The sequence below is a fragment of the Anopheles darlingi genome, chromosome 2 (genome assembly GCF_943734745.1).
Source record: "Anopheles darlingi chromosome 2, idAnoDarlMG_H_01, whole genome shotgun sequence".
NCBI lineage: Eukaryota > Metazoa > Arthropoda > Insecta > Diptera > Culicidae > Anopheles > Anopheles darlingi.
The window spans coordinates 73,159,121-73,175,849 of NC_064874.1; the positions used below are offsets into that span (position 1 = coordinate 73,159,121).

A 16,729-nucleotide genomic window follows, 5' to 3' on the forward strand; every position below is an offset into this window, starting at 1 on the left:
AACAATTGTCGTCGATCGCTGTTTTCTCGCATTTAATTGGCGTCGAACGACGGATATCGACGTTCATCGTTTTGTTTGGATCGTTTCGCACACACACACACGCACATTAGCCGATAAGGGTTTAGTACAATGTTGCCAGACAGACAGCTTGTTAGTGTTGCGTTGATGTTGATGATGCCTGCGACGCGTTTAGTGTCTGTTGTGGTCGAAGGCGACAGCCAAGTTGTTCGATTATCGCAATGTCCTCGTCGTTCGCGCATTCCATCGTGGAGCTTCGTGGTTCAGAGGTGTGTGTGTTTGTGTTTTTGGGAACAGCTTCTCACCTCCAGCGTGGACCAGGAGCCACACTAAAACCGTGAGATTGATGCTGGGCAGAAGATACGAACGCGACCGAACGCGAGGGCGAGGGCTTCTGCCTTCTGCCTTTCGGCGTTCGCTTCGAAGGAACAACCAGCGTTCGGTGGGGCGTAGATGCGGTTGCGCGTTCGAGCTGCTAGACATTCATCAAATTGATTAACCTTAAGGGGCAAGCTAGCGATGGTTCGCGATGGAGCACTCCGTGCGGTGCGCGCGCTCTGTCATAAAACGAGGAAGTATCTCTTCAATCAATGCCCATCATTGAGACGACGGCGATGCTGCTGCTCCTCGTTGACGACGACGACTGCTTCGAGGCTTCGGGTTTCAGACCTTCAGCCTTCTCGTGGTCTCGTCGTCGTCTGTGCCAAAAACAAAAACAAAAAAACCAAATCCCACCCAAAAACGCGTTCGCGTGGATCGGTTTGCATCGTCCGTTTAATCCGTTCCCAAGGTTGGTTCTTCTTCCTTGCGAACGAAACCGATCGGATCCGAGGAGCACGGAGGAGGAACACACACCGAGCGAGCGAGAAAGAGAGAGAGGTTCGTCGCTAACCTGAGCCAGGGTTCGGGCAGATATTAAATTAAAGATAAGTTGATTGATTAGCCAGATCATCCAGGTGATGGGGGATCGATTCTCACAGCGACTGAAGACACCGACCGCGAAGACAAACCGAAGAGCGCCACACACACACACACACACACATACACATACACACACACTCGATAAATCAAATCAACCAAACAGCCAAACGAAACCAGGGCGAACGATGGGTGGTGGTGGTGAATCCTCGATCACCTCGAGCAGCGCTTGTAACGGTCACCGGCGGGAATGTCGATCAAAACTAGAGCTCCCCCGAGAGCGAGAGAGGTGGTTCGAGTTGCGCTGCTTAAATTGATTAATGATTCGCAAATTTGATCTCTCTCTGCGCGAGTTCTCGTTGAGGGGACGTTTTTTTTGGAGGCCTCCCTCCCTCCCCAAAGAATCGCTCCGCCGATTTCTAATGACCTTTTCCAAAACAGCAGAAGTGCTGAAGGAGTGACAAAGGATTTAGAACCGTTACGTTTTGTGTCACTGATGTCCCGTTCCGTGTTCGGTGTTCATTTCGGAGCGATGCTTGTGGTCATCCCATAAAAAGCGCCATCGGGACATGTTTTTAGAGCAAGATCACTCAAAGGGAAAAAGGCCAGAGGAGGCCAAGCGAAAGGGGTGGTGTTGCGGTGCGGATGTTTGATCGATATTGAATTACAACCATTTCGCCGATGAAGCGATCGAGCGCATTGATCGCACAGGCACAAGCATGCACGACGACGGCGACGACGACGACAACGACGATTGGAAATCATGTCAACGAACGCAACGAACGATGATACGTCGTCGTCGTCGAAGCGATCATGTTGCAGTAGGCAAATTTTTGAAAGGAAAATAAAAAAAAAACATCATCATGCAGATCGACTGCAAGTGTTCGAACGATCGATCGCGCGGTTAGGGGAGGAAAAATGAAAATCGATGAGAAAGCTCATCACCATCATCATCATCATCATCATCACCGTCGTGGTCTGCGGAAGTGGCGGATTGTATGACAGATTGAGCGACACGATCGAGCGGTGGTCGATTCGCCCAGATTCGTTATTTTTTTATTGTTATTATTTCTTATCCATTCAGCGCTTCTCGAGTGACGAAGATCATCTTCCATTCCATTCAAGATGGAATGTTTTTCCTTTTTTTCGTTTTTGGAACGAAAAAAAAAACGGAAAACCAATAGACGCACCAAACGGCATAAAGCCCCCGATTCCGATCGATTGTGATGGACGGACGGGAAGATGGAGACGCATTTGGACTTCAATGCTGCTGCTGCTCCTCTCTCTGCTCTCTCTCTGGTGCGCGCGCTCTCTTTATGTCACGCTTCATAAACCTTTCAGATGAGGCGCACTAATGAGTTCGATTGAGGTACTGCGCGATACGCGATCCATCTAAGCCGAAGTCGATCGCGCGACGATCCGGCAACCCTTACGTGGTGCCACCATCTTCAGACAGACCATTCGGTAGCAGCCGGGCATGGAAATTCGTGCAACCGGCTCGACGCTTATGCAATGATGATGCGGGATGCGGGAAAATTGGACGAAGACGGTTGGATTTCTCTTAATTGAAAGAAATAGCCGCAGCCACACAGACACACGTGCTGCTCACGCTCCGATCCGACGTTTCCGTCCCGATTCGATGGTCCATTGATTTGGTGACACACCGGCAGAAGTGTTGGGAAGGGAAAATGAACAGCGGAGGACAGGGATGACAAACGAAGATCAACCTCAATACTCAGAAACAGACACAAAAAAAAGAAGCGACACAACGACACAGAGGGAGAGGGAAATTCGAATTCGAGACGGTCCGACGCGTCGCTGTAATTCGGTGTCTCCGACTCCGGCGGGTCCGGTGGTCGGCGGTGATTTCACTTGTGACGGCGACGAACCCGCGTTTAATGAACAAATTTAAAGAAATAGAAGAAAAAAAAACAGCCGCCCTTCGTAGGCAAAGGCGAAGCAGAGGAGGAGAAGGAGAAGGAGGGGAAGATCGAAGAAAAACCGAAGCCCGGTGGTAGGCCCCGTTGCCCGGTGGCCGTAACGGCGCCGATGACACTTTCGATTCTGGATCGAACGCATGGTTGATCGCAAGATGAGGTTTGCTGCGCATCACCATTGTTCCCGGCGTGCGTGCGTGCGTGGATTGACATTAGGTTTCTTTTTCTTCAGCTTTGTCACACCTGCCCGTGGAAGCTAACGGAAGTGAGCACCGATAGAGAGACAGAGAGAGGGATTAAGAAACATCTTAATACGGCCGAGCGCGATCTTCACCACATTGCAGGCCAGTGGGTCAGTCGGTGGTCGGTGCCATCCGTTTGCGAGTGGAACTGATTGAGTTTGAAAATAAAAGTGTTGTTCAACGGGACCGTCACAATATGTAACCCTTTGGTATGTGATGCACCTGTCAAAGTCAAAGCAAAAACAAAAAACAGAACAAAAAACAGAACAAAAAAAGGAAAGGATCGTCGCACGTCACACGAAGGAAGTGAACGTTTATCTGTCACGAGGAGGAGGAGAAGAAGAAGAAGAGTGAGGATAATTATCTCCTCTAAAAGGGCTTTCAGCGGACGGGGGGGTCCGGTCCGGCTCATTAGGTCCGGGCAAACCCCAGAATAGAACGGTCACCGAACGCTCAGGGTATCGCTCATTTGTCATCGATCCACCCCCCTTGGTGTGAGCGATCGCGAAGATCGCACGGTGTGCGGCTGCCTGCTATGAATGGAGTCATCGCTAATGACAAAACGGAAAACCAGTTCGTTTAGCGAGGTGGGAAAACACACGCTGTCCCCACCCCGCACGGTGTCCACTCTATCGCTACCGTTGTTGTGAACGCTCTGTGTGTGTGACGTGTCGCGCGATCGTGCTAATAGGTGCTAAATATTTTTCACCCGAATCCACGGAGCCGACCGACGGCGACAGACCGATAATTGGTGGTGGGAAAATCGTGGCCAGCGGGCACCGTTTCCCATCGCAAACCCTCACCACCACAGGGAGGGGGGGTGATCAATTTTACACCTTGCAGCTTGGGGCAGCTTCTGCCAGCTTCTGTACCGCTACCAGGGACGAGATCGGATCGGTTCGGTCGGTCGGCTTCCGGCCACTGGTCCGGGCTACTGAGCGAACCAACGGACCGACCGAGCGACCGACCGAGCGACCGAATGAAGAACGATTTTCGTTTAGTCAACGTCAAAAAGGGGGCGTTGTAAAAAGGAACCATGATCATGCGGTGCGTGCGTGTGCCCCTGTGCGTGTGTGTGTGTTTGGTGTGGTTGTGAAAATTGAGAAGTCGATGTGAACATGCCACGATCGGCGGTGACTGCGACTGCGTACGGCGCGTACGGTTTATCGAGCGATCGACCGCAGACACTGCATGCCGGACAGAAGCACCAGAGTTCCATGGCCATCGTGACCACCCGGCCTCATTTATCAACATCCGAGGGTCTGGCGATCTGGCTGGCGGCATCTTCATCTGGCGGAACTGGGCGGCCTCAGGTGCATGATCAGACGAGGGTCGTCCCTTTACACGAAATGCAAAAAATAAAACAAAATCGCTTTTCGCGATCGCGCTCGCGCTCGCGCTGTTCCGGTTGATTAATATGCTGGCCAACCCCTTTCCCCCCGGTTCGAGTTGAGGAGGTTGGATGCCACGTGATCGCGATCGTGGTCGGCGCATTAGTGCATCTGGCTGGTCGTAGCGTCTTCGAAAAGCGAACTTCAAAGCGGCCAGAGCCGTCTTCGAAAAACAGAGCGGAGGACAGGAATCGAGGATCAAGGTAGTTGGATTGGATTCGAATGGCGAGCGACGGTTGACAGAGCCACAGTCGAAGGGCGCTTTGCTTAATGCCCCAAAAATCTCGATCGTGGTCAGTCGAGGACACCGAGAATACCGTTTCGTCAGTAACGGTACCTCCGGTAAGCCCCGAAAAGCCACCATTTCTGCTGATCACATCGATCACCGATCACCTCGATCACCGATCACCGATCCCGTCAATGCACATCGAATCATAGAGCAGTCAAAGCGATGATCGAGACAAGCTCAAGCCCCCGGGGGAGGTACCTCTTTGTGTGTTGCATCCGTTTCCTGATTCCGCTGCTCGCGCTCCGCTCATCCTGCACGAAAGGGGAGAAAACCTTTCGTTAATCTTGCGTTTAATTGGATTAATTTGTGATTCGCGCTCGATTGGGATGGGTTCGATCGGTCAAGCGAATCGGATTAAGGCCGGAACCGATCGGCAGTCGGCTGTCGATCCAGCGTGTTCGTGTTCGTTATGGGAAAGCAGATCAGCGGCGGCGGCGGCGGCGGCGGCGGCGGCGGCGGCGGCAACGTCACAGTTCGATCGCCGATCCACCGAACGGCATCGAACAGGATTATCGTGATCGTGATCGCGATCGTGGCTCCCTCTGGTAGCCGAAGATCGTCTCTTCCTCGAGAAACAGGAAAGGAAAAGAAGAAGAAGAAGAAGAAGAAGAAGAAGAAGAAGAAGAGGCAAACAAAAGAAACAACAATAAAAAAAAACACTGTCCATCCAAAAGCCGACTCTCGCGTCCGTCTCGTATCTATTTGCATAAAATTATGGGAACCAATCGGGTGCCACCGATGCGGATCCAACGAGGATCAAGGCGGGGGTGAGGGAGTGAGGAGTTCCAGTTGTTAGGTGTCCCCGTTGTATGCGTATGCTGTCGCGCGCGCGTGCACACACATATCTCTTATCCTCCCATCCTCCAAGTGGCAGCTTTGTGGTGACTTTCAAGGCGATCTTCATCGTCGTCCATTTGTCGTTCTTCTTTTTTTGGGTCGCGATCGTGGCATGCGCTTCACGGCAAGCTGGTTTCAGCAGTAGGATGGATCGCATCATCGTCGTATGTTCACACACAGTGAAGCCCGAAAAAAGAAAGAAACAAACAAACAAACAAACGCACCACTGGCGGCGGTGCCTATTGGTCTGTTTGGGACGGTCTATTGGTTTACGGACCGGAACGGTACGCCCCAGACCACCCCCCAATGCAGCCAATGAGAAAGAAGGCCCACAACACACACACGCACACACATGCACACACATTGAGGCTGGCGCTAGGCCAGCTGCTGGTGATAATGAGTTGATAATGATATTCCATTCCATTCCATTATTTCGTTTTCGTTTTGATGGAGGATTTTTCGTCGCCAACGCCAACGCTGTTGGATCATAGACAAAATGGTGCCGTATGTTCAGGGAACACACCTCCTGATGCACCTGATCCTGCACCAGGAGGAAACAGGAGAAGGTGGGTCCAAAAAATGAAAAGAAGAAGCATTCGCGCGATCCGCGGCCGGTGCCGAAAAAAAAAAACAAAAAACCGGCACCAATTAGAGGAGACGATAAATGGTTTCGCGGCGGTTTAAAGGACGGAACGAAGGAAACAATTACCCTCTTGGCCAGCAATTTATTGTAGCGCACCCTCGCCCCCTTTTTCCCGCCAAGATGCCGGTAATGGGTTGATGGAATGAAAAGTTGTCACCGGCTGGACAGGGGCCTGGCTGGGCCAGGTCCTTTCACCTCAAAGCGAGCAGCAGCAGTGGACCTCGAGCGCGGCCACGGCCCTAGCAACAACAGAGTGATGCCCCAGAGTGGTGCTGACCAGCTCACACACACACACCCATCACCTCCCGGTGCAGTTAGAGTTGTGTCGAAAGTCCTTCAATTGAATCTTTTTAATGTTGCCTTCCCCGGGGACTCCGCTCCGCCTTTTACTTCCACTACTTGATGGAACACCGGAGAGACGAGCGGCTAGAGGCGAGAGGCGAGGTTCGGTTAGGTAACTTGATTTTCCTGATTTCTCCTCCCGAACGGTTCGGGATATCGGGAGCACCCGTTGTCGTGTCCTGCCGTGGTCCTGGTCCTGATGGTGCGCGGCCAATTATTTCCACGCCAACAACGGGTACCGGGTACCGGTTCGGTGTGATCCTGCCAGCTGGTCTGGTCAAGGCCTTTCCCGAAACACACACACACACACACACACGTGAGCGCACGATCATGACGAGAGCGCTAATGAGAGCGATGATGGAAGATCCCGAAGATCCCGATTCGATTCTCGATCTCTCTCTCACGAATCATTCTTTGATGCGCGATCGCGCCCGATCGTTGGATGTGATCGTTGGAAGAAGAAGAAGCGAGAAGCGAGGGGCAGATCAAAATTGATGTTAATGCTGGCACCATAAATATGGCTGCGCAGTGAGTGCAGCCGCAATAATAAGACAAGCAGAAGAGAAGGAGAAGTTGATGGAAGAGGAGAAGATCTCCTTCGGGAGCAAGTGCTTCATAAGCTGCATCTCGTGTTGCTGCTGCTGCGAGTGAGATCGAGATCGCACCGAGGGTTGACCGATAGAGGGCTGCTGGTTGCAACGAGCACAACGCTCTGGCTGGACCGCGGGACCGGGACGAGAAGAGGACCTGGAAAGACCTTTCACTATCGGACCCCGAATTTTATGATGACGATCGCCAACACGACCACGACGATGATCGAGGGGAGAAGAAGAGAGAAGGAGAGAGAAAGAGAAAGAGAGAAACAGAAAGAAAGAGAGAGAGAGAGAGAGAGAGAGAGTGGCCGAGGAGTGGAGATGAAAAATTTCATCTTGATCGATATAAAGGAATACACTCAACCGTACACACACACATGGTGTTGGCAGGATGGAGAGAGCGAGAGGCTGGAAGGGAAAGAGGAAGTGGAGGACCTCGGGCCACACTCGGTTTTGGGGCGAAAGTCGGATGGAAGCCAGGAATGAGGGGGGAGCTCCGAGCTCCGAGCGCGAGCGCAAAAAAGGAATGAAACGAGAGCACATTCACTTGTCGCCGCGATCGCTGGCCACCGATGGCTGGCTGGCTGGCTGGCTGGCTCCCCGGTTGCCCGGTTGACCAGTGGGCCCCAGGATGGCGGGGACGGTTTCCTGCCTTCGCCCACTTCGCCCGCAATCGTCGCGCGTAAATTCAAATCAAAAAGATCACTTGAAGCGATCCGGTACCACTCGACCACCAGAGGGGGAGCTGCAGAAGATGCGTGCTCGCGTGTGTCCGTGTGTGTGTGCATGTCCATGTGTTTGTCGTGTCTTTTGGCACGAGTTTTTTTTCCCGTTTGAGTTTTGTTTTAGTTTCGGCATCCTCGGGCCGATCGGCCAGACCTTTTCGTCGAGATTGCTGGTTGCCTCGCTGGTTGGTTGGTTGGTTGCTCGTTCGGAATCATCGATCCCAGGCACTCCGGTAGCTCCGGTCGCCCACGTCCTCCCGGAACCTGAACCTGTCACCGGGCACCGAGGCCGATGCCGCGGTCGCGGAGATAGTGTTTTGTTGCTCGAGAAAGTGCTCTAATTTGCGGTGGCGATCGTCGTCGTCACAGTCGCCGTCGTCGTCATCGAGTGGTACTTTCTTCGGGAGGCTTTCTAAGCTGCTGAGTGCTGCGTGAAGCGCGTGCGCCAATGTACGACTGCATATTCGGTATTCCTTCGCTTCACTCTCGCCTCGCGGTTTTTGTTTTCGTTGTCGTGCGAAAAATAAAACCAAAAACCTACCCGACTTCCGGTTCAGCAGTTGACATCCCGGAACTACGGAGTCTACTGTTGATCATCCCTTTGCCAGATCCCTAGATTTGTCCCGGATCTTCCCTCGATTTGTGCACTGCAGGTGTGTGCGTCCAGAGGTTGATGCATCTACACATCGGCGTATGGCTCGCGCGAAGCTGGCGAAGCGAATGGACAATATGCAATGGTTCGTGCCGAAGCAGCTTAAGCGGTTTCCAATTAACCGCATCAAATCGTTCCAAAATCCCTCACCACCTCGCAGAATCGAGAAGCCTATTCGACTCACACCCGAACGGACGGATGGACGTCTAGCACGTGCCTGCTGCCTGCAGTGGCCGCCCCAAACGGCTCGCCGATGATACTCAACCACAGCAGCTCTTGCGCTTTTGCTGCCGATGCTTCGCGCGTCGCTAAGAAAACTGAAGGCACATCAACAATGGTACGTATGAGAGAGAAGAAGGAGAGAGAAGAAGAGAACGAGCAGTAGCACGAGCGAGTACTGCTGGGGCTCATTGTGCTGCTAGATTGAATGGAGGGACTCGAGACGCGCGCTGACGCTGGAAGAAGCGATCATTTTCCACTCGCGGCGCACACGCGGCACAACAGCATTAGCATCCTTTGCGAGGAAGAGAAGCGTTCGGAGGAGAAGTGTTTGGAAAACATTGTAAAGCACAACGGAGCGTGCGCGCGCGTCTCGATCGTCTGCTCGATCTTGGAGTAATGCAATTACTGCTAATAAGAGACCCCGGTGGCCGGTGGATGGAGTTTTGCGATTGGTTTTGGAGGGTGCCTTGGTGTGCACGCGCGTGTGTATCAACCACCTAGACATTAGCCTCCACTCCAATCTACCAATTCGTGCTCGTGCAGGACCGCGGTTCCGCGGGATATGCCGGGTGGTTTTGCAATTCGCGAGCGCGATCGCGAGCGTCACTTCGCTGCACGGTAGCAGGGCTAGGGCAATAGTGACGCCTTTTGACGCCTACTATCTGTCGGCTCGACGACGACGTCTACTAAATGACGCACGCTACGCGGTTCATCCTCCGCGATCGATCGAACGGCGATCGAGTGGCGTTCCCGGGGTTCCTTCCTTTTGCTTTAATTAAAATGTAATGTTCGCCAATTCGCGCCAAAGCAAATTGGTGGCGGCACTCGGGGGGAGGGGCAGGGGACGAAGTGTGTCACTCGCTTGTCGTCGGTCTCGTCGTCGGCAAACAGCTTGCGGCCCGCACCTCCCGTTGTGCGGGGCCTGCCCTTTTTTGGAGTGATCTTCTTCCGCGCCACCGATCCGTAGGAGGTAATTAGTGCGATCGGTCGTGGCGTGCAATGCAACGCGATTTGCAATTCGATCGAACGCTCGTGCGGCCATCTGCGGCGCGCCGACGCCGACGGCATTTCGCCGGAGGCAGTTAAAAATGGAGGTGGATGTTTTTTTTTTTTGGCGAAGACTTACCTGGTTAAATCCTCGAGAGAGTATCCAGTGTTATCCGTTGAACGAAAAAAAAACAAACAAACAAATGGTGACCAGCACGCGTTCCGCACTCGGCAATGAGTGGCCGAAAAGTGGAGCCAGGTTGGTTGGTTTGTTGCGACAACAACAAAAAAAAAAAAACTGCGCTAACTTCAAGTTCGCTTCACGCGGCCACTCGACGTCGACGTCACTGAGCAGGACACTCTTGCGACGCCCTCCTCAAAACTTTAGCTCACTTACGCACGATTGTAATTCCCTTTTTTGTCAAGGTAACACACACACACACACTGCGAGTATACACACACACTGACACACGGACACACGCGGCGGAAGAAGTCTCCTTTGGAGCGCTGGATGGCTTGTCACTTGGGGTAAACCTTGCCCGACAAGTGCACTTGTCGGTGACGGATTGGTCGGTCGGTTGGACCACCGTGCCTTGGACCACCACCAGACCAGACCGGGCGGCAGGCGCACCTAGGACGCGATAGATGAAGCTGATGATGACGATGATGATAGCGATGACGAGGTTCCTCAAGTAACAACACAAAGGTAACCGATTGAGCTCGATCGGAACAGGTTGAGCTGGCGAAACGGTTTCGGTGTTACGGGATTGCGCACGGAGCGTCTCACTGCACTTCAACAACTCCTGGACCTCTCACTCAGAGATCCTCCTTCTCTTTCTCACTCTCTCTCTCTCTCTCTATCTCCTTGACAGTCACTTCACTTCACGCCCGAAGAATGCGCCACTTTCTTCCGGGACCTTCCGGTTCCTTCTGTGTTTTCCGTTTCTCGTTTTGTTTCGTTTGTTGGCAGTCACTGCGTCTGCGTCTGCGTCTCCGATGCGATTCGATTGTTACTTGTTGTTGTACACGGTACACATTCACTCACTTTGCACACACTTTGCATCATCCACTACTTTGCTTTTGGCACTTGAGGCGCCAGTGCGCCATTACAATGTTGTGCGCGGATCTTTCTCTCAATCGATGACACTCTCGATGATCCTCATATTTACACACACACACACACACACACATACGCGTGGAACTCGATGGTAAGCAAACAAAACACACTGACACTACCTTTTTGGGGGCCACTGATTGACGGTCACTGATTGAATTGGCCACTGGAAGGACGAACAAAAAACAATAAACAAAATGGACGGGGAGACACAACCACCACCACCAACGGTGCAACAAAGTCACGGATTATTCGGTCCCGTTGGTTAAGGATATCATCACGAGAGCACACAAGCACATAAAAATAGGGGCACACAGACAGATACACACAGATACACTTCGGGGGTTTGTTGGTTGTTCGCGATGAGCGCATCGAGCGAGTTTTTTTTGTAGGTCGCCACCATCGTTATGGTTTATGATCTGCTCTTCTCCGATACTGCGTCGCTTCACTTGATACAGTGCACCGAGTGTGTGTGTGTGTTTGTTCATAAAGAAAGAAAGAGTTCAATGCAGCGCAAGCGACGAATAAGCAACGATAAACGAGAGGAACGCTGGTAGGACGGGGATCGGGATGCCATCTTCTGTGCTCCATGTCCGGACAGGGGGCAGCACTTTGAGGGCCAGCTGTGCCAAACCCGCTCGAGAAGAAGCCCCGCGAATGCCAAATAAGAGCGAAAAGACGAGTCCTCTGGAGCGCCGCGACAGCGACAGAAAGGTCACTCCCTCCAACTCCAACATCAACATGACCTTCGCGCGAACATCATATTTTAACGCGAGCGCGCGCGCGCCCGCGTTTCGGAGCATCAGAGCAGCATATGAAGCATGACATGACGCGGCAATCGGGTTGAGTGGAGAGATGATGGCATTTATTCGATCACCGCCGTGGACTGCACCGAGCGACCGATCGCGATCTCCTTCTTGCGCGATTCAGGATGTGCGTGTGAGTAAAATATGGCATTCGGCCCTTCCGGCCCTTCGTCCTTACTGGGATCGGAGAGGCTTCGGAGTGTTGTGATAGGCACCGCCAACACACCGACACCGACACCGACACCACGAACCATGGTTCATTATTTATCTTTCGCATCCTCGACGTCCTCACAAAAGGTCACAAACGGTACCATCACCGTCCGACCAGCAATGCAGCGATCCTTCTTCAAGGCTTCCAATGTCCCTCCCCCTTGCTGTCGCTCCGGTCGCTTTTTGCTCTCTTTTTTTTGGCGGGGGCCACCAAAAGGCGAGGAAAAATTACGAACTCCCCTGAGGTCGCCGCGAGAGGGCCGCGAGGGCTCATCAAAAGGCATCGTGAAGACCGATGGCTTGTGACGCCTCCTGAAGGTGTGTGCCAGAGCGTGGAGCGCGAAGGTATTAAGCCAAGGGTGGAGCAATGGAATGGAGCAACAACAAAAAACAACAACCCAAACCGAAGCAATTGAGCAAAAGTGAGCAAAAATCATCAATGTGGTCGTGTTTGTCATGTTAATTTCTTATGTTGTTCCGCACTCTACTCCATGCTGCGCAGTGCGGTGCATCTTCTCTTTAGGAGAAGAAGGACTGGCACAGGGGAGCACACCACTACCACCTCCACCACCACCACCAGCTGGGCAAGCTGTAGCAGGGAGTCACACCATTAATTAGCATACGAGCGCCATCGTTCGCCGTCCCTCACGGGGTGGAGACAGGAGCGTGGAGGGGGGGAGGAGTGCCAGAGCGGCGCCCAAAAACCGTCGCCAAGAAGACACTCCCGAAAAAAACCATCGTCGTCCTCGTCGTCGTCGTCGTCGTCGTTGTCTGAGCAGCGATCGAGGCGAGCGAACGAGGCGAGTAATTAGTGAGCGCAGTGCGCAGCCCCACCGGTCACCTCCAGCAACCGTCCAACCGTCCCCGTTCCCGGGTGCTTAATCTGCATGCCGACGATCGACGGTACGTTGCGTACGGAGAGGCAGATTCGTGGAGAATACCAAAAAAAACAGAGAGAGAGAGGTTGGGCTGGGTAATAAATTTTTAATAATTTAATCAACCAACTACGGCAGACCGGGGAGGGGACGTCCCCCGTCTTGGTGCACGGTTGCACACCGTAATTGGGTGCCTTCACCTTCTCTTATCTCCGGGGAGGGCTCGATTCGATTATTTTCATTTCTCCGGTCTCCGAGCGATCGGTATCTGTTAAAGGGGGGACATCCCCTTCTCACAATCCCGGTTCCACCAACGGTTCCGATACGATGATCTCAATGCATCGCATTGAATAACGATGACCGATAGGGATCGTTGATTTTTGGAACGATTTTTCCGGGTCCGGATCGCACTCGCTGCCTTGATCATCTGCCTTTCACAAAGGGACGTTATGGCTGTCGATCACTTGCTTGTTGTTTTTTGATATTGCTTCTATGTAACTCGCCCCCAAAAACCAATATTCGCACAATCGATCGTATGATTGTGGTTTACCGTCCTGCTTGATCACTCGCGATCGGTCGCGATCTTCATTTTGTTTTTTCAAGTCCCGTACGATCTCAAGTGCTACACACAGGCAAACCCACGCTCACAGAAGCACACAGTGTCGAGTGAAGGCGTTCGTGTCGCGTCGCACTAACCACTGTCACCACCAGAGGGCAACGCGGGCAAGGATTGCGATGGCGCGTACGCGCCGAGTAGCTGTTACAGTTTTCACTTTCTTTCTTTTCGACCCCGAACACGGACAACGGTGCCGGACGGACGCGACCGCGACCAGATGTCCGATGATGCGTCACCATTGGTCGCTGGCCAGCCAGCCAACACCAGCGCAACCGCCACTTGCATCCGCCGATGCCGATGCATGGACAACGTCTGCAATCATTTGTCATTATCTTTAATCGTGCGCGCAGATCAGTTTGCCAGGACCGTCGCAGTTTCATCCAACAACAGGCAACGGAACCATCTGTTATACATTTTTCGTTGTTGTTTTTCTTTTCGCTTTGCGTTGCTGTGGTTGCTGTTGCTGTTGCTTTTTGTCACTTTCATCCGGATGAAGCTGGCGTGTTACGGTCGGTGGCCACTTGGTGGCCACTTGGAGTGGCTGAAGGGCGGTTTTTGAATTATTTGCATCATTTTCGGCGTCCTTTTTTGGAGCAACAGAGTAGAATCACTTTTTTCAGGCAAAGTAACAAAAACAACAAATCAACAGTGGGAACGGGGAAAAAAAACCATACAGAGAAAACCGGACAAAAGGAATGCAAATCCATCTCACACCGCACCGCGAGTATCTCTGCGCAGCTGCATTACATGAAAGATAATAACAATTTTCAATCATCACTCGCGGGTAGGAAACGTGTGGGTCTTTTCCCGTGGATGCCACCGCATCGCGCATCGCATCCATCGGCATGAACACATGAACTAGTTGTGGCAACGACGGGCGGTAATTGCAGATCAGTCAATCGACCTGTTCAACCACTTTGCTCACAGCGCGACCACTCTCGTTAGCCTTATTTTCTTTCTTCGCATTTTCCGGGTTAGGAAGGAAGCGGCTAACCAGTCCTTCCTCTCTCCCACTCTTTGCGCACTGCACTGACCCGCTCCCGCGCCTCGTGTGTGGTGCTCGTCAGGGGGTTCGTCGCGGTAGTGCTGCTGATGCGTTGATGTCACTCGTTGTCGTCGAGCGGATTTCACTTTCCTTGGTCGGAAAAGCGACCGACGGAACTAGTTCACCGGACCGCACTACCGGACACTTCCGGTGCCCGTGCACACACACACACACACATACACAGCCATATACCAGGAGCGATCATCACTGGACACCGGACAGGCCCGTCCAGCCCGACTCCAGTAGGAGCCAGCAATTGGAGTGTGCACTGATCGTAGCACTGGTTAAGTTGTCTCACGCGTTTACCCCCTGTATCGATGTGTTACAATGCACCTGCATCGATCGCACCATTTATGCACACACACACACACACACACGATGGCGATCGTTGGGGATTATTATTATTATTATTATTATTATTTTGCTCCGCACACTCGCACTCGTCGCATGGAATGAGGAAGCGATCGAGAGAAACACGCGACGCGACAAGACAACAACCGACAGCCGACACTGCGACTGCGACTGCGGACGGACGGCCAGCAACGCTCGTTATCCTTGATCGTTGATGAGTTGATTCGCGATCACTGGAGAAGACATTCAACTATCGCACTCTACTAAACCCACCAACAGCATCATCCTGATCCTGTTCACCTTTTCTGACACTTACACCGGGTGTTGCTGCTGCCTCGGACGCTACGCGCTGCTCGCTCGCTAGCTCGTTATCCTTCACCTCCCCCACACTGTTCACTGTTCACCTGATCCGCAGGATCGAAGCGGGTTTCATTAGGCACGGATAGCAGGAGCAGGATCACTGGCTCAGGATCGTTGTCACGAGGTACAAAACACTGATGAGCCTCCCCCGAAAACAAAAAAAAAAACAAGGGCCAACAAATGATGGGCGACGACGTTTGATGACGACGATCACGATCACGATCTCGATCGTCGACGATCAGTGAGCGATCAGCGAAGGTAGGTGCGCGCGCGCGCTCGTCTCAAGACGGTCTCCGGTGCGACGACCACGACGCGACGATGCGATGTGCGCTCGGGCGACCAACCAGACCAGCCCAACAGCGGAGGAGGACGAACGCGATCCTCCCGTCGAAGATGCTGCGGCGGCTGCTGCTGCTGCTGCTGCTGCGGTTGGTGGGTGTGCTAGTCCCGGGGGCCCGGGACCGACACCGTCACCGGGAGAAAGGAGAGGCGCGAAGCGCGAGCGTGAAGCGCGAGCGAACGGCGCCCGCGATCGCCGAGCGATCGTCAAAAATCAGAGCAAAACGAACGCGCTCCGGGGTAGGGTGGCGTAAAACGGCGGCGGTGGCGACGGCGACGGCGACGGCGGTGGTGGTGAACGCCGAAACGCTCGATCGGTTCGTGGTGCGGTTCGCGCGAACTCGCGATCGTACGCCGAGCGAGAGTTATGCGCGGCCCCCCTAAACCAGATGTGAAGCTTCTCAGCCTCAGTGGTCGCGACGGTGGCGAGTGGTCCAGCGACCAAGCGGTTTGGGGCACGAATCGGTGTTCGAGGAAGCCGCGGAGTGATACAGATACGATTCCCTTCCTAACGGGGTATTTTTTTTTTCGCGCTCAGCGCTCACCGCTCGGGCTCCTCTCACACTCAACAGCTCACTACCGCAGCAGAATGAGCTCACTACGAGCTCGCGATCGCATGATGAATCGCTCCAGAAAAGGCACTCCTTGCGATCCGGCCGGCCTTCGCGAAGGTGGTGGCGATGCGCGCGCAGCTTCCTCCATTCATGGACGAGGGCACCACCACGGGAAAGGAACTCATCTCATCTCATCTCATCTCATACGCCCCCACTTCATCGTGGATCGTGGGTAAAAGCTTCACGTCGCTGGCACTCAGCCGACGAATCGGAGCTTTTTGGGGGCTGAGGTGCTCACCGGGCCCGTCGGTGAGATCGTGATCGTACGAACCGCTGTAACCCGAAGTGGAAAACGAGAGCAAAGCTCGCGGCCAACAACTGCGCGATCGCTGCACGGATCGTCTTCGACGTGATCGCGAAGAGGGGCTACCGGCACTACTGCTGGCCTTTGTTTCGTTAGCGCGGGCGCGCGCACACTCCGCTTCGTTTCGATCGAGTTCGTCGCTTATGACGTCGTCGTCGTCGTCGTTGTCGTTGTCGTCCGTTGAAGTCTTTCGTCTTTCGATAGCAGGGCCTTCTCCCACTGCCGCGCGCGGGCGCATCATCGTCGGTGGTGTGCGTCGGTCGTCGTTGTCGTGGCCGTCGTGGAATCCAGTGCGCCAG

General features: G+C 53.4%; 1 protein-coding gene across 1 annotated transcript in view; it reads right to left on the bottom strand.

Annotated features, from left to right (window-relative positions):
- LOC125950512 (putative uncharacterized protein DDB_G0286901) overlaps positions 1-10,012 on the bottom strand; it is a 64,153-nt gene extending 54,141 nt beyond the window's left edge. Inside the window, exon 1 of the mRNA XM_049678589.1 lies at positions 9,936-10,012. The gene's annotated coding sequence lies outside the window, so the exon portion shown is untranslated. The remainder of the gene's footprint in view (positions 1-9,935) is intronic.
- Between the last annotated feature and the right edge of the window lie 6,717 nt (positions 10,013-16,729).